Here is a 24,993-nt window from a genome sequence, read left to right on the forward strand (position 1 = left end):
TGGACCGTTTGAGTACCATGGAAATAGAAAAAGACCATGAAATGACTCAAAGTGAAAGTGGCACAGAGGACCAAGACTTACAGGAGATCCTGGAAAGGGAGAACCTAGAGCTGGAAAAGTTTCTCGAACAAGGAGGAAACCTAGGAATAAACTCCATACCTCAGGAGGATGTTGACAAGGTACAATAGATATTCCTTAACAAGGCACATCAAATAGCTGCAGGAGTCAAAAGAGGACATGATAACCAGGAAAATAAAGGGACTTCCTCAATAGGATTAATAACAGGAAAATTAATAAAAAACCCAGGCAAGAAGAGGGGAAGGAAAAGACAGAAAGAACTGTTGCTGGAGTGTGGCAAACTCATGATTGACTCAGGAAGGATGAAATACCTTTCCAGTTACTCCTTCAAAACCCCACCTCAATGAAAATCACAACCTGGAACATTAGAGGACTAGGGAGTAGAAGAAAACAGAGGAATCTATGTAATAGGATCAAAGAGGAAAAACCTGACATAGTTTTCATTCAGGAAACAAAATGCTCAGTGGAGAAGATCAGAGAAAAACATAGAAAATGGTTAAATAGATATGAATACCTTGAGGTTAAGGCAAATAAATCTGTTGGTGGAATTCTCACTCTATGGGATCCACAAAAATTTGGTGTGATTGATGCGGAGGCGTCTAGACACCACCTTTCTTTGATTATCCAACCGGTGGGTGACAGGCAATGTTACATGATCACCAATGTCTATGGTCCTCAACCAATGGAGGACAAACTTTGACTCCTCACAACATTGGAGGATATGAAGAAGAGATACCCATCTCTACCATGGATTCTAGGAGGCGATTTTAACATGATAAAATCACTCACAGAGAAGAAAGGAGGAACTAGAACACTTGGTAGGGATTCAGTTGCCTTCCAGAACTTCCTCACCAATATGAAACTGGTAGATATGGAAACCAACAATGGAATCTTCACTTGGAATAACAAAAGGGGGGCTCTACCCAAGTAGCCTCAAAATTAGACAAATTTATTATCTCAGAGGAACTTCTTCTCATGGGAAGTAGCCTGACTGCGCTCATCCTACCTTTTGGAGGTTCAGATCACTGGCCCATTCAATTGGAAGCTTCTCTATTTGGTAAACTGAGGAACAGCCCCTTCAGGTTTGAAAACGCTTGGCTCACACATTCAGATTTCCTCACAAACATTGAAAAATGGTGGAAGGAAGAGCTACACCTTCAAGGTACAAAGATGTTCCTTCTACACTGCAGGCTCAAACACATTAAAGACAGACTCAAAGAGTGGAATAAAAAGGAATTTGGAAATATCTTTAAAGCTAAAGGAGAAGTGGAAAAGAAACTAAAGGAAATAAACCAAATTCTTATCACAAAAGGCTATACAGATGAAAGGAAAGAGATGGTAGAGTCACTTCAGCATGAATGGGAAAACAGATGTCTACAAGAGGAAATATTCTGGAGACAAAAATCCAGAGTACAATGGATTAAAGAAGGGGAGCGAAACACCAAATTCTTTCACAGATCCACCATAGCTCACAGAAACAATAACAGAATTGTGAAACTTACAGATCAACATGGAATAGAAAGAAACACTCATGAAGAGATGGAAGAGGTCCTAGTCCAGCATTTTCAGAGAATTGTTGAGGAAACCACGGTAGATAGATATCAGTTTACAAAAATATTTACTCAGTACATTCCTAAATTGGTATCTAGAGAAGACAATTACAATCTCAACAGACCAGTAACAGAGGAAGAGATTGAGGAAGTCATTACAGAGATGCACAATGGGAAAGCACCAAGCCCGGATGGCTTCAATGTGGACTTTTTCAAAACATGTTGGAGGATAGTAAAGCAGGATATTCTAGAGGTAGTGTAAGACTCTTGAAGATATAAAACAGTCTTGAAGGCGCTCAATGAATCTTTCATAGCCTTAATCCCCAAACAGGAAAAGGCCACCTCTCCAGACAGATTTAGACCTATAGCATTATGCAATGTGGTGTACAAAATAATATCCAAAGTAATTGCCAACCGTCTCAAACCACTCCTCCCTACCCTAGTGTCAGAGGAGCAAACGGGCTATGTGGAAGGAAGACAAATTCTTAATAACATTATTCAAGCACATGAAGTGGTTCATTCACTCATTACCAATAAACATGCAGGGATGATAATTCAATTGGACATAGCAAAGGCCTATGATAAACTTAGCTGGTCGTACATAAGAGCAGTACTCAAAGCCTATGGCTTTGATTACAATTGGATTAAGTGGGTCATGGCGCTAGTTACCACTGCCAACTGTTCAATTCTTCTCAATGGCTCTCCCTCCAAAACCTTCAAGAGTACTAGAGGTCTCAGGTAAGGTGATCCTCTTAATCCTTTCCTTTTCATTCTAATGATGGAAGGGTTAGGGAGAGCAATCAGAGCTGCTTAGGAAGGGAGAATTCAGGGTCTGAGACTCACTCAAGGTGGGGACTCGGTGACACATCAGCAATTTGTGGATGATACTATGCTTCAAGGCACACCCACAGTCAAGGAAGCCAAAGCATTTAAGCAGATTCTGAGTGAGTTTTCTATGGCAACGGGCATAGAGGTAAGTCTTACTAAATCAAAGATTTTCTTTTTCAACACGGATATTTCGATTCAAAGAAATCTTTCCAGAATTTTGGGCTTTCAAAGAGAGTCATTTCCCTCGAAGTACCTGGGAGTTCCCCTCACTGACAAACCGTTACACAAGGAAATCTGGGAGCCTGTTCTAAATAAGCTAAAAGATAAGATTAGCAAATGGACAAATAGAGCCCTAAATCTAGTAGGGAGGCTGATTCTAACTAAGGCTATCCTCCAAACCATCCCTATCTATATGCTATCAGCCATTCCGGCACCAACTAGTGTAATTACTAAAATAAGAAACACTTAGAGAGACTTTCTCTGGGGGAAAGGTGAAGAAAAGAAAAAATGGGCCCTAGTGGCATGGGACAGGGTATGCAAACCAAAATCCCATGGTGGCTTGGGTCTTCATGACCCAGAAATTCTTAACAGAGTTCTAGGAGCCAAAGTCTGGTGGAGATGGCTAAAGGAAATACAAGCCCCCTAGGCAAAACTATGGAAGCAAAAGTATGCAAGGGATTGGCAGGAGAAGAACCTCATAAGAATGATAGGACAAGTAAAAGGTTCACCAATTTGGAATAGGGCATGGGAGAACAGGGCCCTAGTCCAAAAACATAGTTTTTGGGAGATCAAAAACGGAAATCTAGCCTGGTTCTGGGAGGATAATTGGCAGCAGGAGGACAATCTCCGTAGTGAAGAATTAGCAGACATTCAAATAGATACCATCAACAAAGGATTAAGGAGGGTAAGTGACTATTGGGATCAATCAAGGAACAATGGGAAATGGAGAATATGGAAACTTCCAGATTACAGTGAAATGGGCATGATGAATACTCAAGCTATAGCCCTTAACGGTCTTTTGGAAAAAAGGCAAATCTTAACCTCAACCTTGGACGATCAATTAAGATGGGGAAAGAACAAGGCAGGTCTCTTCACCCTTAAGGAGGCCAAAAGGATAGACACAGGGCTTAACTTTCCAAACACTGATAAGACATGGAAAGAACTCTGGGATAATCCTCATTGGATGAAAGTCAAACTGTTCAAGTGGCTGGTTCAACAAGGCAAGATTCTAACATGGGACAACCTAAGAAAAAGAGGCTTTGTTGGCCCCTCAAGATGTCACCTGTGTGGACAACAAGAAGAAACCACTAATCATCTCCTGAATAGATGCTCATTTACTACAACACTATGGAACTAGGTTGGAGATGTCTTCGAGCAAATAGACAGACATGTAAATGACATCATTGCTACACTGAAAAACTGGCGGAAATTTTTTTCGGATAATGAGATAATAAACTCCGCCTGGGCATTGACCCCAGGGTTCTTAATCTGGAATGTTTGGAAGGAGCGCAATAACAGGATTTTCAAGGATAAGGCGAGCCCGATGAGCAACATCCTAAAGCTAATCCTTAAGCAACTCAAAGAGACTGTTCACATCTTGGGAGGTGTCACTACCGTAAAACTCATAGGACAAAGAGAGGCCAGAATCCTAGAGAAGTTAGAGCTTAAGGTGCATCTCCCATGGTGTTCTATGCAGATCAACAAGAATACCTCAGCAAAAAAGGCTTTCTGGCAACCCCCTTCACAAGGTTTTTTAAAATTTAACATAGATGGAGCCTCAAAAGGAAATCCAGGAGAAGCAGGTTATGGAGGGGTCATGAGGGATGAGGAAGGAAACATACAGGTCGTCTTCCATAGTTATCTAGTAAAAGAAACCAACAATATGGCTGAGCTCATCATGATGGAATTATGCTTGGAAATATTTCTCAAGCACAACATACATAATGTCATCATTGAGGTTGACTCGGAATTAGTCATTAATTCGGTGAAGAGGATAAATGTTGGTGCAACACTAGAGAAAATCTCAGGACACTGGTGGCTTCTGCAAGTCTACCAAAGAATCCAATCACACCTAAGAGTTCTAAGAACTCTTAGGTTGGTGCATGTCCGCAGGGAAGCCAACAAAGTAGTGGACTAGCTGACCAATGAGGGGGTTCGAAACAAGCATATCAACTTGTGATGCTGGTGGGAGGAGGTAACGGATGATAGGATGAAGGAGGAATACTCATCTCAGGCCCTCAACGACAGACAACAGTATTAGAACAAATCAAGAAACAGAATTTTACTTCATGTCAATGAAGAATAAGTTCACATCAAACAGTTTATCAGAGGATATGCACTGTCGGTTCTCTAAGGGTGCTTTTGGAAGCAGGAACAAAGGCAGAAATCGAGACAGGAGATATCTGCTCAAAGGGAGAAGCAATGAGAGAATGTGCTACCGAGATGAATGCCACAGAGCGCCAACACCAATCCTAAGGCATTCCATGCAGGAGGCCACCCTTTCGAATATGTCTTCCTTGTGCAAAGCGTTGGAGGTCAAAGGAAAAGAAAACTAGGGTCAAAAACTGCTCGAGATTTACCACCTGCATCGGGTGCCCTCTGACCCGGGAGTGGTTTTCTCGGAGGACAAGCAATGCCATTTAGCAAGCGATGCGTGGTGGTGGATGAAAAGTGATTACCACCTTCATCGTTGGGTAATCCGCGAGCGGATGTGTGGTCCGATTTGGATTGTGGCCATCAGATATGGAGGGGGAGGATCAACGGCCACCTTTTGGCATGCAAGTTGGTGGGCCCGAAAGGATAAAACTACTAATGGTTTACCACCTTCATCGGGCGCCATCCAAACCAAAGACGGTTTTTATGAAAAGCCAGCGATTCCACTTAGGAAGCAACACATGGCGGAGGACAAAAAAGCAAACCGCCTTCATCGTGCGGTATTCAGCGGGCTTTTAAGCCGCGTGATATGGACACCAGCCATTGGATCAGAAGGGAAATATCAACGGTCAGTGTTGATCGAGTAGCTTAAGGGATTTTCGGCGGGCTTCACCTCCGCGCGTGATGATTTTTTTGACCACTGGATAGGAAGGAGATAGATCAACGGTGGGTTTTGGGGAGCGGACTTTGGATCCACTTGCCCGCTTTCGGTTCCAGGGCAGTCTAGGCATGGTTTCTGTTTGACTAATGGAGGGTTTTATGGGCACTTTGGGTAATTTCCCTCTCCCTTTGTGGGAGTTTGCACCTCTGGGCGTCTGTTGTAACCTGTGTAAATCATTTTTTAACTAAGTTAATAGAAGGACCATCTCTTGCTTTAGAAAAAAAAAAAAAAAATTATAAAATTTAATTGTAATATCAATAGTTATCAAATATTTTTATAAATATTATTGTTTTGAGGAATATCAAGCATCCTTTATAACTAGTGTTTTGATACCAACGCTAAATCTATTGTGCTTCCAAACAATGGCTCCGTGTCTGAATCACTTGGGCATAGCATTCAATTCCAAGTTGGAGACTGAAGTGCACAAATCTATATCATGCATGCGAACACCTTGTTTGCTACATGAAATAAGGTAACTGCATTGGCTTGTTGAGACTATATGTGTTGTTCTTGGTATAATATCCATGGTAGACCATGAATACGCATTGTTTGGACATGCATTTCATGGTGCAACGGTTGGTGCAGGAGCATAACTATGCAATGTGAGATTCATCATCAAATTCTTATCATTGATTTCATGTTGAGAGTACATAAACATTCATTAGTGTGTGATGTTTTTTCAAATAGTGATTTCATAATGTTTAGAAATATGGAATTGTTGATATCAACATAAGGGCTTTTAAACCACAACATCAATCTCATTCCATATAGTTTAAAATACAGATGTAGATGTATTTTAATTAATTAACTTTCAAATCAATTACATCTACATTTTTTTCTTTTTAACACAAATATGTGTATATAAAAATTAATCTTACCCTTGATTTTTTTAAGTTAATCTAAGAATTTTGAATTGATTTGAAAGTTGAAAAATGAATCTATGGGTGAAAAAATGATATTTTGTTTTCCTAATAATAAAAAAACACAACTTTCGTATTCAATCATAACAATGGAGGATGTGGGAAATTGAGCTCTACAACCCTAATGGTCAGGAAGCCATGAGTTAGGCGGCACTAGGAAGAACCACAGACTGCAACAAGAGACAGACCCAAAAATCGAGAACCAAAAGAAAATGACAGAGGAGGAGAGGAGCGGAGAGATCCCCTCCTATCGAGACGCAATGACAGGGGAAGGCTAGAACAATAGTAATCAGGCGGGAGATACAAGAAAACCAGGACCTGTCCTTGGAGCACGATGGTAGATAGGCAGTAGAGGCAAATGTTTACCATGTGCGACGGAGAAACCAATATTCATAATCCCAATGCAAAAACTAGAGTGATTAAGAAGCTATATGAAAGACCATGTGCTCATATGCAAGTTCATTGGAGTATGGCCGACAGAAAAGGATCTCACCAAATGGATCCAGCAAAAAATGGCAACCCTGAGGCCACATCGAGCTAAAACTGGGAGCAAGAGGCTTCTTCATGGTAATATTCTCCAACCTGCAAGTTAAACAAAAAGTTTTTGAGAATGGCCCTTACATTCATTATAATGTTGGATTGTTTATGAGATACTGGAAGAATATTATAACCTAGACAAGGAAAAATTCTTGGCAACCCGGTATGGGTTAGGTTATTTGGCCTTCCAATGGACTTCTGGGACCCGAAGATCCTAGAGGGCATAGGAAACATGATAGACAGTTTTGTCAAAATAGCATAAACGACAAAAAGGGAAGATACACCTCATACACTAGAATTTATGTTTACATGAATATAGCTGATCCTATTCGAGACACGTTTAAGCTAGAGTATCACGAAGAGGTATGGCATCAAACCCTAGACTATGAACATATTCCATTCAGATGCATAAGATGTCACGAATATGGACATATGTTTAAGGAATGCCACTCAATATAGAAGAAGAGGAGCGCAGGAACAAACAGCAGAGGAAAAACCAAGAAGACAAGGAAGGGTTTCAAGAAGTAAAAAGCAAAAGAAGACAAATAAGAGAGAATACCAGCGAAGGAAAGAAAGAACAACAAGCCCAGCCAAGAAATACAAACAGCTTTGAAGTCCTACAAGAAGAAGAAGAAGATAACAATGAGACCCAAACAATGGACTATCAGGGGGGAAAAGGAAAGGAAAGCAGCACAAGCCAAGGCAAAGCAAAACCCAAGAGGAAAGCACAAAGTGAACTGATAGAGAAGGAGGAAAAGGAAGAGAGGGAGAAGATGGATAACGCTATAATGGAAATTGACACAAGCAGAGGAGAAGAACTAAGTTCAGAAGAAGAGGTGTTGAGGAAACTACTAAATGAGTGGAGACACCTGGACGAAAGATTCATTCCAGAAGAGAAAAAAAGACTATACAGAGAAACATTTCAACAGTACGAGGTAGAACAAGGACAAGGGAAAATGGAACTGGTAGAACAACTAGGCCTTCAACAGGACAACACTCAAGACCATTAGATCAAAGCAAAAGGCGGAAAGAAAATAGGTCAAAGAAACCTACAGGAATCGATACAGATCATGGGAGAAATGTTAGTAAATACAGGGAGGGTAGTACTGCTATCGGTGGTATTCCACCAAACCAGCCAAGCACCCCAATGATAATAACATATTGGAATATAAGATGCCTTAATAGTAAAGGCAAGCAGAGACACTTAGCGAAAATGCTAAGAAAAGAAAAACCTCAACTAATGTTGATACAAGAAACAAAAAATTTAGTAAGGAAAATGGAGGAAATCCTAAATAAAATAAAACTGAAATATGAATGCATGTCCATAGATGCGCAAGGCAGTGTGGGAGGTATAGCAATACTATGGAACCTTGCAGATATTAGAGTAGATTACTGGATAGGAATGAAAAGAATACCACGGGACGATTCCAACTAATCGGAAATAGAGAATGGTTTCTAGTATCTGCAGTATACGGCCCTCATACCCCAGTGGAAAGGGGAAGCTTCCTCCTCCAACTACAACAGCTTGGAAAACTCCACGAGGAGAAATTGTGGACGATAGCAGGGGACTTTAACTTGACAACATCAATAGAGGAGAAGAAAGGGGGTCTGCAAAGAGAAGAGCCAGAGATGGAGAGGTTCAGGGACCTTCAAGCAGAACTGAAATTGGTAGATATTCCAACCATAAATGGAAAATATATGTGGAACAATCGAAGAGGAGGGAGTAGACAAATAACATCTAGGTTAGACAGATTCTTAGCAACAGAACACTTCATTGGAAAAGATATTTTCTATGAAGCAACAATCCTCCCGTGTCTAGGGTCGGACCATTGGCCCATTAAATTAGAAATAGCTATGAATCATCAAAACTAGAATAGACCCTTTAGGTTTGAGGCATTCTGGCTAAGAGAACCCACCTTTATCGATAAAATGAAGAATTGGTGGAAGGAGACTGAGACTGTGATGGAAGGAAGAAACCAAATGCACACCCTCCAACTCAGATTAAAAGACTTAAAAGGAAGGATAAATAAATGGAACAAAGAAGAATTTGGAAACATTCAGAAGGAACAAGAAACACTCCAGATAAAGATGAAACAAATACAACAGAAAATCATAGAGGAAGGAAGACGTGAAGCGCTGGCAAGAGAGGAAGGACTGGTGCTAAATAAGCTGGAAGAAAGGAGAAAACAAGAGGAAATCCTTTGGAAACAAAAATCAAGAATCCAATGGCTAAAAGAAGGAGAAAGAAACACGAAATTCTTCCATAAAGCAATGGTACAGCATAGACAGCAAAACAAAATCTTCTCCCTAAAGGACCAACAAGGCAACAGGCTAACTCAGAAAGATGAAATGGAGAATCTGCTGGTACAACATTTTAAAGGGCTCCTGACAGAACCAAATATCAGAAGGGAGGACAACATTTGCAAAATTAGTCAACATATCCCCAAACTAGTAACTAGAGATCAGAATTTGGCTCTCCTAAGAGTCATAACAAAAGCGGAGGTGGAGGAGGTAATAAAAAATATGGCAAAGAATAAAGCACCTGGGCCTGATGGATTCACTTCAGAATTCTTTCAAGCTACGTGGAACTTCATGAGCCAAGACATAGTGAATGTAGTAGAAGAATCCAGATGCACCAAAAGAATGCATCCAGTCGTGAACGCCACATTCCTGGCCTTGATACCAAAGACGGAGCACTTGGAAGAACCACAAGGATTTTGACCTATAGCGCTCTGTAATGTTATATATAAAATCTTAGCCACAATAATGGTGAACCGACTGAAACCAATACTACTTGGGTTGATATCCCAGGAGCAGACAGGGTTTTTTAAAGGCAAATGAGTAATAGACGACATAGTGGTAGCACAAGAAGCAATACATTCATTGAAAAATTAAAAAACCAAAGGGATGTTGATAAAATTAGACTTAGCCAAAGCTTATGATAGACTAAATTGGAGATACCTCCAAAAAATCCTAAAGGCATTCGGCTTCGATGACAGATGGATAAGTTGGGTAATGTCAATGATAACCATGCCAGTTCTTTCAATACTACTAAACGGATCACCTACAGAAGCTTTCAATGCGTCAAGAGGGCTCAGGCAAGGCGACCCACTATCTCTGTTCCTGTTTATCCTTGCAGCCAAAGGACTAGGAAGACTAATAAAAGCCAAAGTATACAGCGACCAATTCAAGGGCCTAATACTCTGGGGAAATGATCTCCCTCTAACCCACTTGCAAATTGTCAATGACATCATGCTATATGGATAGGCAATGTTCAAAGAAGCAAAGAAAATAATGGAAATTCTCACAGATTTCACAAGTGCCTCTGGAACAAAGGTAAGTAAGGAGAAATCAGATATTTATTTCTTCAATACCCTTGCATCCTCCCAAGCCTTCCTGGCAAGAACCATTGGATTTAGAATTGGGAATTTCCCTACAAAGTATTTAGGAATTAAGTTAAATGACCAGCAAAACAGAGTGGCCAACTGGAGCACCCAACTGCAAAACTAGACAATGTAAAAGAGAATGCAAAACTAGACATTCAAGGCGCTGAATATCCCGAGCCGTATCATTCTACTAAAATCAGTGCTTCAATCCATCCCGATATACCAACTTACCAATCAAGTCACTGCTAAAACAATCTTCCAGAAAATGGTAGACATGTTTAAAAAATTCTTATGGCAAGGGCCTAGCACGACAAAGAAATGGGTGCTCCTATCCTGGAGCTGACTGAGAAAATCCCTAAAATAAGGAGGACTTGGTCTTCGAGATCCTTACATCCTAAATCAGGTAATGGGGGCAAAGTTGTGGTGGAGATGGACACGGGGAGGGGAAGACCTGTGGAAAAAACTATGGGAGAGAAAATATGTTATGCCTAGGTCCCTAGAAGGAAAGTTGAGAAGTCAAAATGAGAAGAAAGGCTCTACAATATGCAACTTGGCTAGTGCCAACAAGGATCTGATCAGAGAGCACAGCTTCTGGGAAGTCAGAGGAGGGGATAAAGCCAACTTTTGGGAAGAAGCGTGGCAACAAAGAGAAAAACTCAACAATCAATCACGGCTTAAACAGATCCACCAATTTACTAGCTTATATGAGGGAGACACGATACAAAATTACTGGTGCCCGGAACTAGAAGGATACTGGAGAAAGTGGAAACAACAGGAAAACTGGCCAGAAGCGCCAGTAACACCCCAATGGGAAATCTATGAAAAGGAAATGGAAACAAGGAAAATAGCAATAAAAGAAGGGTCGGACACTCTAAGATGGGGCCATAGAATCAAAGGCATGTTTACAATAGGAGAAGGCTACCAAATAAAAGTAGGACATAACAAACATTCAGAAACAAAAAAAAATGGGAAAACATATGGAAAACAAAAACATGGCCAAAGGTAGCGTTCTTTACCTAGATCCTGAGCCATGGGAGAGCACTAACATGGGACCAACTGAGAAAGAAAGGAACGCAAGGCCCATCGAGATGTGCCCTCTGCAGAGAACAGGAAGAGACTATAGAGCACCTAACCAATGCCTGTAGAGTTAGCATAAACCTGTGGAAACAACATCAGCAAATATTTGAAATTAGCGACAAAAACATAAATAGCATGCAAACAACGATAGAGAACTGGAGGAAAAAACCTTACCAGAACACGATTCTGAACAGGGCATGGAGACTCTTGCTAGGCTTTGTTCTGTGGAATATATGGAAAGAGCGAAACATACTGATATTCAAGGAGGAAGGTAGAGCAAGAACAGAGATATGGAACCAAATTATCCAAAATATCAGAGAGACCATTCTAACCGAGAGCTGGTTTGAGGAGGATTGGAAAACTAACCCAACAGAAACAAAAATAATGACACGCCTGAACCTAAAGCCAAGCATGACGCACAAGCCAGCCAGGAAACACCAAAGCAATGAGGCAGAGGAGGTCAACCACTTCAGAAGACCCCAAAAGGGGTTCATCAAGTTAAACTTCGACAGGGCTGTGAAAGGGAACCCCGACGAGGCAGGGACTGGCGGAGTATTCAGAGATGATAGGGGAAGGACCCTCAGAATCTATGCGATGGATTGCGGTAACACTACAAACAATGAAGCAAAGCTTCATGCACTGAAAAAAGGGCTGGAAATCGCAATAAGAGAGAAATACCAAAAACTACAGGTTGAAGGAGACTCGAAAATGGTAATTGATATAGTCAAATAGCTACAACAAGGAACCCAATCAGAGAAGATCAGCAGTAGCTGGAGAATCGCTTGGTTGGTGCAGGAGATTGGAAAACTCACAAGATAGATAGACTACATCCTTCCCACCCATGTGAGAAGGAAAGGCAATGCACCAGTAGACAACCTGGCAAACTGGGGGAGCAATCATGGAGGGAGAACCTTGGACACAAATGAGTAAGAGCTATCCCATATGGAGGAGATGGAAAACTTAGTAAAAATCCTAGAACATGATAAAGGAGGTGAGGGGAACCCCCAATCGGTGAACAACGCAAGAAATCTAGAGGGACCGAGGAGAGGTGACCGGGAAGGGAGAGGAAGGGAACAAGTGGGGCAACAAACAAATGAGGGAAATGAAGTGAGAATATAGGTAAGATGGAAAGTGACGGAGCAGGGTAGAGAAGGTACAAATCTCAAGAGAATGAGGGCGGTGACGGATGGGAATGACAACGAAGAGGGCAGGGCAGTGAGCAGGGGGCGGGCAAAAGGATGTCAGCAAGTGGCAGTACAAGGAAAACACGTACATGGCAAGAGCAGCCGAGAGAAAGTGTGGATTAATGAGAGGAGATGGCAGCCAAGACAGAGGGGCAGTATCCCGAGAGGATGGCGTAGGGATCAACGCAGGTAATAATGCCAGACAGGTGGTAGTAAAAGCAAGGGACGGGAGGGGGAGGGGCATAAAACTTAAAGGAAATCAAGGCATTGTTAAACGCATACAGACAATGAAGACGAGAGCTACAGAGAGGAAAGGTGGTCAACAAGCGAAGATCCAGCCTGCGGATGAAAGTGGCATCAGACCTGCAAGTTGGTATGTAGTTTCTCTGTTCCCCAACCTCGTTAGGCTAAGGATTAATTTCAGTAGGAATATAGGAAATATGAGATGGAAAAAGAATAAGTATGTCAAGAAGGAAACTAGACCCTTCTACGACATTGATGTAGACAAAATAGAAGTGCTTGTGAAAACTCGGGGTAGTGAGATAAGGTGGGAGGGTCTCGAACCCAAGAAGGGAGAGGACTATACCATGGTAAAAGCTCGAAGTAAACCCAGACAGAGAGTGACTATAGTCATCCCTGTAGGAAACGATGGGAGGGATACAAAAGGCATCAAGGAAGCACCCCGGGGGAAAAAAACCAAGGAAAATAGAGAACCAAGAAAGCAAGAAACCTTTGGGGGAGGTGTTTAGCGACAACACCCTGAGGGAGGACGTAGACAAACCAGGGAGAACCCGGGAAAGGAGGAAAAGAAAACCGACCTTATCTAGGGAGGAACCCATGAGGATGGCTAAACAGATAGGTTGCGAGCCGACTGTTGCCATGGAAGGAAAACGGTAAGAGATCTAAGAAAGGAACGAACCCGTAACAAGGAGAGGACTGACGACATTTTGACAAAATTCACGAAGGAAACAAACCCTGGAAATGGAAAGGAAATGGGTAACTGGAAAAAAGTTTTGATTTACTATTATAATACTGATAAATGCAATGGCTCTGTGATAGGTCTCACCTCATACCGAGGACAGCACAACGAGAAGAAGACAGTTACAAACAGAAAGGGAGTAACATGGCCCCCAAGAGAGGCAAGAGAGAAAACAAGAAGGAATAAGGAACAAGCGGGATGAACAGGAAAAGAGGGAGGAAGCCGGGCAATGAACACATGAAAACTCTTATTGACACTTATATGGCCAGGAACCCGCCGGACATCAGAGCCCAAATTGTAGGTTGGGAGAGAGAACTAAATGATAGCATCAAGAACTAGGACATCCCCATGGAGGAGTGGGAAAGCATGGTTCCTGATCTAGGGAATTCTCATGGCCATCACTCCCTATTCAGCAAACCATACAGCAATATTGAGTCATGAAGAATGTGGTGGCACGGGCCATGACCCTGAATCAAGAACAAGGAGGGGGCGATGGAACAGAGACACAGGAGAAACACAAGGAAAAGGATCGAGTCAGGGCCGAACTACTCAGGGAAATAGCAACAGTGCAGATCCGGACCTATAGAAATAACTTGGCCTTGGGAAGAATTGAGCAGACACTAAAAGATATGAAGTGGAGAATTGAGCAGAGGAGCGAGATGCCTGGCTCTAGTGACAAAGTGCCAACCCCAGTAATTTCCTCGGATGAGGAATGATGCAGCGGTCCTGTTCGAATCTGATAAAACTTTGATGAAATGCATTCACTTGTTTAATTTGTTTTATCTAAGTAGTAGTATAGACAGTCAAAACAATGTTGCTAGATGGATAGCAAAAAACCTTTTTAAATTTTGGACAGGTTTTAATGCAGACAGGTGGCTACCTAGTTTCCTTCGGGAAGGTAAGCCACCTGGAACAAATGGAAGGATATGATTTTGGAAAAGTAATATAAATAGAAGAAGCACTGCCAAGTTTACAAAAATAAAATTAAAAAACACAACTTCCACATGTTTTTTATATCATTGTGACTGCACATGACTGGAAAGTAGCACCTAGTGAATGTCTGTTAAAAGTTAAAAAGGATCGTCTCATGCTTTATGCCCTAGAGTAAAATGGGTAAAGCTAGTTTGCTAAAAGTTAAAGAAAAATATGTGAAGGGGGCAATGGACATAATATTATACAATAATTATAATTAATTTCCTATATAATATATAATTTTATAATATTTATATTTTAATTGACTCGAGACTCAAATTTACATCTATTTTTTATAATATTTATATTTTAATTAATTTTAAAATATATATAATTTGAAGATTAATTAAGTTAATTTTAGGAGAATTAATTGATATGAAATCTGAAGAAAAAACAAAAAATAAATATATTTTTTCTTTTCCTAATAATAAAAAAACACAATTTAGATAAGTCTGTAATAATTATAATGAACATGATAATTATATTCATTTTATAAATTATAAAATTTAATTATACTATCAATAGTTATCAAATATTTTTATAAATATTATTGTTTTGAGGAATATCAAGCATCCTCTACGTCTAGTGTTTTAATGCCAACCACGCATCTACTTTGCTTCCCAACAATGGCTCATTGTCTGAATTGGGCATAACATTCAATTCCAGGTTGGAGACTCAAGCACACAAATCGATATCATGCATGTGAACACCATGTTAGCTACATGAAATAAGGAAACAACATCGGCTAAACTATCGGCGTTGTTCTTGGGATAAGATCCATCGTAGACCATTATAGATTGATCAGGGTGTGATATTTTTTCATATAGTGATTCACAATGTTTAGAAATCTAGAATTGTTGATATCAACACTAGGGCCTTCTATATAGTTTAAAATATAGATGTAGATGTAGATTAATTTACATTTTAATTAATTGAATCTCAAATCAACTACATCTACATATTTTTCTTTTTAACACATAAACATGTGTATATAAAAATCAATCATACCCTTCATTCTTTGAGTTAATCTAAGAATTTTTAACAGTTTTACCCTTTTCCCAAAATAAATGTTATTAGTGTAAGTTACCAGCACTCTAATATCATTAGGCATAAGCAAGATTTTATGTAAATCCCGAAATAGAATCTTAATCCTAAGTATGTAATAGGGCCATGTCAAAATAACCAACAATTCAATCCAATTTGTCACATTACAAACAATCTATTCTGATTTCCTATTTCATCTTTTGTTGCATTAAGTTATTGCTAATTGTAGATTAATCTAATCTAATCTACTCATATTTCAGATTTCTTCTTTTCTTGCATTAAGTTATTGTTACCTACTAGAGGGAGATTGTAGATTTACATACATGTTTTTGATGATCCAAATAGTATTTGCATTTGAGAGTGTGCACAATCCCGCCATTTTTGTTTTCTTTATGAACTCCTCTCTAATTCTTTGATATCTGCAACAACAAAAATTCAATTTAAATTTAAATGAGAAAATTGATATTCTATAGAAGATGCATCAAAATTTAATTGAATAAAATCAAACGAGAAAGGAAAAAATCAAACAAAAAATCAGAAACCAGAAGTTTTACTTCAAATATACTAATAAACAAGAGAGATAAAGATGTTTTGCACGTGGATAATATTTTTTGTAAAAAGAAATCAAACATTCGTGTAGAGTCTACACTAATATGATATGATATTGAGATGAAAAATTAAATTGTAATGCATGGGCAGAAACATGTGAGATAATGTGCTACACCCTGACATTATTATAATTAGTTCACTATACATATAACATTAAATAAATGTGACATTAAACAAATGTGACACAAACGTCTATTGGAAGGCCCTACAAGGTAGAGAGGGAAGGGGACATAAAGTAAAGCTATTTTGTTGTAAGCTACTTATTTTCTAATATGATTTTACTCATAAACTTTTAAAATGCCACATTTGAATACTTGTGAAAGGCCATCTGGATGTAGTAGGGACTATAACACTTTTACTAGTGACTTAACCTTTAAGTTAGGGTTTCTAAGTGTTTGATATATATGAGGGTTGTCTTTCTCATTTATATATTTTATATTTAAGCTTCACTGATATGAAGGTTGTCTTTCTCATTTATATATTTGATATTTAAGTTTTACTGATACACTATATTTTGCTATTAGTTTCAGTTATTCTTGTAGTTGCATCATTCAAGTCATTATGGATACATGATGATCAAGGCAACAACAAAAACAAGCATGCTTCAAGCCATTATGAATACATGATGATCAAAGCAACAACAAAGACATTCCACTCACAAAAGGAAATTGGAACTGCTAAATTTATGCATGCACACTCAAAAGATAAAATTAATAAAACAAGTAGAAATGGAGTAAAACACAATGAATCAACTAACCAAAATACTTTTTCATTATTTTCAAAAATCTTAAAGAAAATCTCTAATCTACTTCCAAAAAACACACTTCAGTTTCATCGAGGATCTTCTAAAAATGTGCGCACATTCTTCAGGGTTGAATATTGATTTCAATTATTAAAATTTCCTACACTATATATGTTTGTCCTTTCTTAGGTTCACCTTGTATTTTTCACAATAATAGTCATGAATAAGAAAAGAAGCCCAACATTGTGGGTCGAATAACCACATATTCGAAAGTTGGTTATGACATCAGACCACAACCCTTGAACAATCAGACCACACTCTAAATATATTTAGTGGCATAAGGTATCAAAAGTCAACTCATCATAGATCAAGCCTCACTAACTTAGTTTTAGGCGTAAGTCACTTCTCCTTCCTATGGTTTGGTTTGTAGCTTGTCACATTCATCGATCACATATAGAATGAAAAGCAATTCAAAGTGGGATTATTCTCGAATTTAACGTTGACAATGTTACATATATAGATGATAAAGAGAGAGAACAAATTCAAAGACAATGACCTTTCCTCATCAACGCAACGTTTTTTTTTTCGTCTTCGCTTCTGGTTTCTGCGATAGCAGTGATTGTGACTCTTAATGACATCTATCGTTTTTGCTCTATGAGGGTTGAGGTCGGCCGTCTCGTTGGTCACGTTTCTGGATTTATTATGCACATTTCTTTTGTTGGCCCTGCTTCTTGCTAAGAATAGAGGATTTTGAAGACTCCAAGGGTTTTAATTCAGGTTATACGAATCTGAAAAACAATGGGGATGTTAATTCTGAAGCCCCTTCAGTCTCTATCATATGGTACCGGGCAAGGGTTTTCTTTGACTATGGGGCAAACTATGAAGTGGTTTATTGGTCCTTAGCGGTTAGTTGGTAGTGTGCGGTGGTGCAATAAATTCAGTTTGTAGCAATCAGCTTCACCAGAAATGAAGGTCAAAGATAAAGAAATCCGGAGGAATGACATCCCGATGAGCTAGGAGGTGGTTTAAGAGGCAGAATGGATTAAACCTAAAGACAGGTCCTTTGATGCCATTTTCTTCTAATAAGCAACATGAGCTATTGGCTAACAGATTGAATGTTGTAAATTCAGCGTGGGTATAGACTAGGAATTTCCAAAAGATATTTTCAGTGCTGCAAGGTAGGTAGGAACTCATGTCAGAAGGATTCGACACAAGATGTTTAGACTCCACAATATTCTTTCCTAAGAATGAACCAGTTAAGATCTCAAGCACACGTTGCACAGCAAAGCCGGCGTGAGAAATTGAGAGTACAGCAGAATCGTCAGAATCCTTCGTCTCCACAGATTGGGACTCAAACTGCTACATCTTGGTTTTCAAACTATTTTAGAAGAAGCACCGCAATCGGTAATAACCACAGAAGCACATATCAGACCAAAAGTCATGATTCCTCTAGGGGATATTCGGGGCATCCTACACAGGTAAACACTCGGGATGAAATGCCAATGTATAACACAAGCATGCTATCCTCTGAAATGTACAATGTTCCAACAGGTGCAGAGTTGCTTGGTGTGCCCCCGAAGCGGATAGTCTTAAAACAAGCTTCTAGTGAAGATGGGTCCGATCGACCTTCTGCTATGGGGGCAGTTTCATATTCAATCTTTGGACATTCCAATTCAAACTTTTCCGGTAGTAAGACCAGTACAGTTCCAAGTTTGGGAACTGGAAGAGCTTGAATATGTCGTCAAATGGTGATTGGCCTATTAAGTTCATACATGGCTTACCGAATGTGCCCTCAAGTGCATATGGTAGACAGCATACAATAGCAACACCCCTAGTTCTGGCAGGAGGGGACCTGCATACCGGAGTTGTCAAAGATGGTAATTTAGCCGCGTCTACCAACATAAATTCCCAGGCTGACGCAATGTAGCTCTATTTAATTAATCCAGCATATGCAGGTTATCCTGAAAATTCGCCACCTGCTGCTATCATCACTATCATCTCATCAGCCTTCTGAAATGCAACTGCAACAGTTTGAAGCAATGACTGGTCGTACAAATGTCTTGCAAGTAGCTACAGATGCCAAGGGTAAATCAGAAGAACTCTTCAACAGGTCAGGAACGAATAGTTCTGGATACTTCTCTTCATATTCAAAGGATGGGATTCGGGTATGGGAATCCTGTATAGGGTGGTGGCGGACAGTGATCAAATTTGAAGGGCATGTCTTAATTTCATTTCGAAGGGTATATATTCAGGTCACCCTTCCATAATGAAAAGCATAAAAAAAAAAATATTCAATTGACAACTGTAAATTATCTTCCCATTTCTCTTTTTTAACACTAAGGGAGACCCCAGATCAACCCTGGTGGTTGCCACTATAACACCAAGAGAATTTCCAGCAACCTGCAAGCCAGCTATACCAAATCTTATGATTTAGCAAGAGCTAAGACTCACGGATAAGGGGAGTCTACTCCATGTGTCGAGATTATAGCAGGACACCAAGAGTCTTCCCATTTATGTTGAAAGTTTTGAAAGATCAAAGGGTGTGTTGATTGATCAATTCCGAGTTCCCCACAAGACAATTAAATCCTTAGATTCGACACTTCCTTGAAATTCTTAAAAACTCAGCAAGAGAATGATGGGAAACCTTTGCAACCATGGATTTCTTCGGGCCCAAAACATGTTGCAATGTCTGCGATGGACTAACAATACTACCTAGTACCCATCATGATTCTCATCAAATAGCTCCATATCCCCCTATTTTAACCATTGTTGTTAAGGTTGGTTTCTTCACTGGATATAACATAGTCCACCTTAACTACCACAGTCTGCACTTGGGGGACTATACTAGAGAACCTCTTTGAAATTGCACAACATCATCCCAAGGCCTTAATATCACCAAATTTGTTGAATATAAGCAGCAAAAGTGAATTTAGGAGCCTGTCAAGGTGGTCTACTGATGAATTAAACCCCGTGTTTGGATCATTAGAAATATTCCTTAATAGAGCACATAACCACGTAAAACTCAATTGATTTAGGACTTGATCAGAAACTTCCTCACAATCAAATGAAAATCTTTAAATCTTTGATACATCTTTAAGAACTATAAATGGTAGACTTTGGCAAGAGTTGTAAAATAGTTTGTCTTTGAATGTATAATAAGGCCATTTTCATTTTGTAACCTTATTTGGGATTATATACACTTGTAAAGCAGCATCGTATATGACTTGCAATGTACTCATTCCAACATAATCTTGAATAATCCATGCTAAAAATTTAGGATGAGCTTCAATATAGCTTTCGTGGTTTGGAATTATGGTTTCTAAATATTTTGTCACTTCTAATTCAAGCGAGATATTGTTTAAGAATGTACATGAATCTAATAAAATAAACCTTGAAATTGCCTGCATTTGAGAAACAATTTTCAAATTCTAGCTAGAAATATTCATGCCTGCTTATGCTCCTACATCATCCAACTAACAAGAAAACGTCAGTATAGTACTTCCATCTGTGGAATTAGACGAGGATCATTGATGCCTCCTTATTGAAATGTGATCCACATAAGTACTGACATACAAGAAATTCTGTAATTAAATAATCATTTTGTTAGGTAATAGCTACTCAACTGGCTTATCCAATCACCCAATACATAATCAGTTGTGTCTAAATATAGTTTTCCCTTTTACTCCTATCATCTATGTAGCTTAATGTGACTAATGCAAATTGGATCTATTGTGTATTGTACTTTCAATTGTGCATTTGTTCTGTTTATCTGGCAGTCCATGTGCTTTCCAATAAACAAATTACTTAGACCTGTAACGAGTTAGCTCACATGACATAAAAGACATAGAAGTACATTTAAGGAAATTAAGGGTACCTGCAGTTATCTACTTAGTATTTATCATTCTTTATCAGTTGTAAGCAAAGACGTGGTTCCTGTACACTCATTCTTCTTCTCCCCGGAAAATTCACATGGAACTATGTTTCATCACATATCATACATGGGGTTGAGCTCAGGATAATTGGTAAAAGCACTGAGATGGTAAGCAAATTTTATTTTAGAGGCCCTTCAGCTTAGGAGGAATCCAACTCGGAATCAATGTTTTCCTTTGGAAAAGGGGATCTGGAGCTTTAGGGGTGAGCCTTCTGCCAAAAAGAGAAATCATTGAACAAAGCCAAGATGAATTATTCCTAGTAGTCAGGCAACTCTCGGAATATAAAATAATAGACAGTAGATTTGTTCTTGTTAAAGAAAAAAAACAAAAATCAAAACAAAACAAAACTTTTCTTTGAAATTACATTCACCGCCTCATTTCCATTGTTGGAAGGTAAGAGGAAACCACCCTTTTCATAGATAAAAATAAAATTTGATTAGTCTAAGCTTGTGCAAGAGAAACATTCTGGCAAATGTAGTTCCAAGACATCATACTATTGGTTGTCGATGTCTTTACAATGTTGCAAGCTGCAAGATATTCCTCAGTTTATCAAGAACAATAACCCCTTCCAACATAGCCGCAAGTCCAGTGTTCATCATACAATTCATACTCATTGTAACTGACAAGTGAATTTCAAACATGCCACCTTTGTTCATAACATTTTTGTTTGCCAAATGTTATGTTTTATGTCTTTTTCCTTGAATTATTGTTATATTAAGCAGAGGTTGGTGTAAGAACATTCAAAAAAGAATTAGTTTGAGATGAAAAAAAAACTTTACATCTCAATGTGCAGTTGAAGATTACACTCTGAAAAAATTGAGCAAAAGAGCCTCAATAAGATGATTTCACAGTACAATACCACTGTGCCAAGAGTCATTTGATGTGGTATGGGAAATTGCTATTAACTTGATATGAGTAATGAAGAACATATATGTAAGAAATACAATGTTATCCAAATAGTAAAAGGCAATGATGTCAATGGATGATCAAACTATGGTTAATGGGATTTGTAATTACAAACATACTACATTGGGCTAAAAGAGTGTTTTTGGTAGTTTTCTAATGATGAGTAAAATAGATGTGGCATTTGAAGATTCAATACGTATTTTTCCAAAGTAATGCCAACACTAAGACAGTTGAAAAATTTCTATTCACTTTTCCTTCATGTCTGAAGAACTTTTGTTGAGACTTGGTTAGCTAGATTCAAAATCATACCAAAGGCTTTGGATGGTTGTATCGTCTTGGTGTTAAGTGTACAAAAAGTAAATCATATCATCAACTTGGAACTGCTTACATCATTGGTACTCCAGTGAAGTTAAAGAATAAGGAAGTTTCATAAGAATTGGCATAATCTGCAGGTACAAGCAATGCCATTGCAATATAGTGGTAGTTATGATCTAGTATATGGACATGCTAAGAAAGCCAAGGCCAAAAATTGGCAAAAAAACTTGGCAATACAACAAGTTGTACAAAATCAACACAGAAAAGGAATGCATTCGATAGACGGTAGGACTCAATCAAAAAGGCAGATATAACTCTAGCCACTTATTTTAGCTCACTGAGAAGATATACAAATGGTAACTTTTACAATTTGGTGGAGGAACTCACAACTACAATCAGTTATTTTTGTTATATCTATTTCAGTCTTGTTAAGTATCTACAATAAAAGAGGCACAACTTGAAACAGCAATGTCAAGCATGGCCTCCCAGAATTCTCTTGATTCCAGTCTTCTGCTCAAGACTCTGTTTGGAGGGAAATCTAATTTTAAACTTGATTCTAACCATGAGAATCTATGGAGGATGAGGTTTACTGACCATGAGCTGAAAAGTGAAGTTGTGTCAATAATCGAAGGCCTCCTCCTAAATAGTTCTCATCTTCCTTCTCATCGTTCCCATGTCGGCATCGCAGGGACAGAGTCCATCATGCCCATTTTCCCTCTCGAATTTATCAACGCGTTCCTCATTTTTCCATTCTGATTGCTCCTCTCTACATTCATCTCCAACTTCGGCACCTTAAACAGAATATATAAATCTATGACTTTGGGAACAATTGTGACTTCGATCCATGGTAGCGCTAATTTTTATGGCCAGGGAAACCATATCAGAGGTCATCAGAGGATTCTGCAGTTTGGTTACAGGAAGCATAAAATAGAGGTGATCCATATGCAGTTCATGCTCTACAAAAAGCGGAGAAACATACTCATAGAAATGCATTGAATTGGCTTGGAAGACGAAAAATCAGGGACTTTCTCTTAATATTTGTGCTACCTTCACCCACTCTGGGAAATCTTTGATCACCACAATGTTGTCTTCTTGAAGCAGCACTAACTTGGCAATGGGGGCTTTAACGATGTATAAGGTAGGCAGTTGCCCATCATATGAAATCCCTTTTGCAAGTGACATCCAAAGGGAAATGTAAGGGGCAGGTTTGGAGACCACTCTTTCTCGGCAAATGAAAAATGAAGAGGGGATAACCACTATGGTGACTCGGTGAGTCAAAGACTGGAGTCCCGACTTCAGTGAAATTGAAATTTTAAAAAAAAAATTGTGGGTTGGGAGCCCTTTTTAGAACATTTTATAATATTATTCCATTTTTTTTTAAACTTGCAAAACTCAAATTTTAACTTTTTTTTTTTGTTAGGAAATTTTGCTCCCTACTTTTGTGACATGCTAGAGTCCCTTTGAAGGGCTCTGATGTGTTCAATTTTGAACACTAGTGGCGAAGGCTAAAACATTGTACTTCACATGAATGTAGGACCTTTAGGCCCATTCACAAGTTATGCTCGTGTCTTGAAAAGCTCAAAGTACTTGAAGCCATCCCGACAGTTATTCGAAGAGTTTTCCAATGTTGGGGGACAGCACTAGAACAACAATATGCCCAAGCAAAAACTTTCTAAACCTCAAGTTGGATGGGTGGGTAGAAGTTCAGGAGGTGGCAGTGTTGTTCAAAATAGTTTAGACATCAAAAGTGATATCAATGGAAAAATGGGTGACTCCTGTGCTGCAGCATCAACCACCTTTGCCTCTAGAGAAACAATTGAAAGCATAATGGAGCAGCTGGCATATTCTGGTAATAGATTTGAAATTCAGAGGAGGAGAATGAAGCTTTTATTGATGCTTGAAGAGGTCCACGGGAGATATAGGTAGTATTGTGAACAAATGCAGATGGTTGTTACGGCTTTTGAATCTATAGTCGGTCTAGGAAAGGCAACTCCATACATTGCCTTGGCCCTCAAGGCACTTTAAATGTTTAAGAGACTCAATCAATAATCAGCTTAGAGTCACAAGTAAAGCATTGGGCAAGGATTCCAATCTTGCAGGTGTAAGGAGAGGGGAAACACCAAGATTAAGATTTATTGATCAAAATCTTAGGCAACAATGTGCAGTGCAACATTTAGGAATGCTTGAACAACATGCTTGGCGTCCACATCGAGGACTTCTTGAACGTTCAGGGTTTGTTCTTCGTGCATGGTTATTTGAGCATTTTCTCCACCAGTACCCTACGGATGTCTATAAACATATGTTGGCTAGACAAACCGGTCTTACAAAAAGCCAAGTTTCCAACTGGTTCATAAATGTTAGAGTTAGGCTCTGGAAGTTGATGGTGGAAGAGATGTAACTACATGAAAGCAAGGAATCATCCGAAATGGATATCACTCTAAAAAGAAAGGAAAGTGACTCCGGAGATAAAAGAGAGTGTGCAATGGGGAATGAGAAAAATATGAATAAGCATGGAAAGATGATGTTAGATGAAGGGTCAGATAAGCAATCTGCTTCTAAAGGCGGGAGTTCCAAATTTGAACACGGTGGCAGCACATCACAAACTGGTCAAGAAAGCTCTAGTACAGCTATGAGCATGCCTCTAGAATCACAGTTTAGGCCAGTTGAAAAATTTGATGCTATGAGAGAAGCAGATATGAACACTAATAGAAATGTTGGTGAAACCCAGTCTTTGTCCTGAGTGAATGTTGCAACCATAGGGGTTGATAGAAGGCTCGAGGAAACTCATGGGTGTTAGAATTTTGATCACGACACCAAAAAATTTAGGAACGATGACAGAA

The 24,993-nt window shown here is 39.1% G+C and overlaps 1 pseudogene; it reads left to right on the forward strand.

Annotated features, from left to right (window-relative positions):
• The first annotated feature begins 23,917 nt into the window (after positions 1 to 23,917).
• On the forward strand, positions 23,918 to 24,551 carry LOC149183941 (BEL1-like homeodomain protein 4; annotated as a pseudogene).
• Positions 24,552 to 24,993: the final 442 nt, after the last annotated feature.

Source organism: Pinus tabuliformis, chromosome 3_2 (genome assembly GCF_031772625.1).
Source record: "Pinus tabuliformis cultivar Carrire ecotype Pingquan chromosome 3_2, CPIR1, whole genome shotgun sequence".
NCBI classification, from domain to species: Eukaryota; Viridiplantae; Streptophyta; class Pinopsida; order Pinales; family Pinaceae; genus Pinus; species Pinus tabuliformis.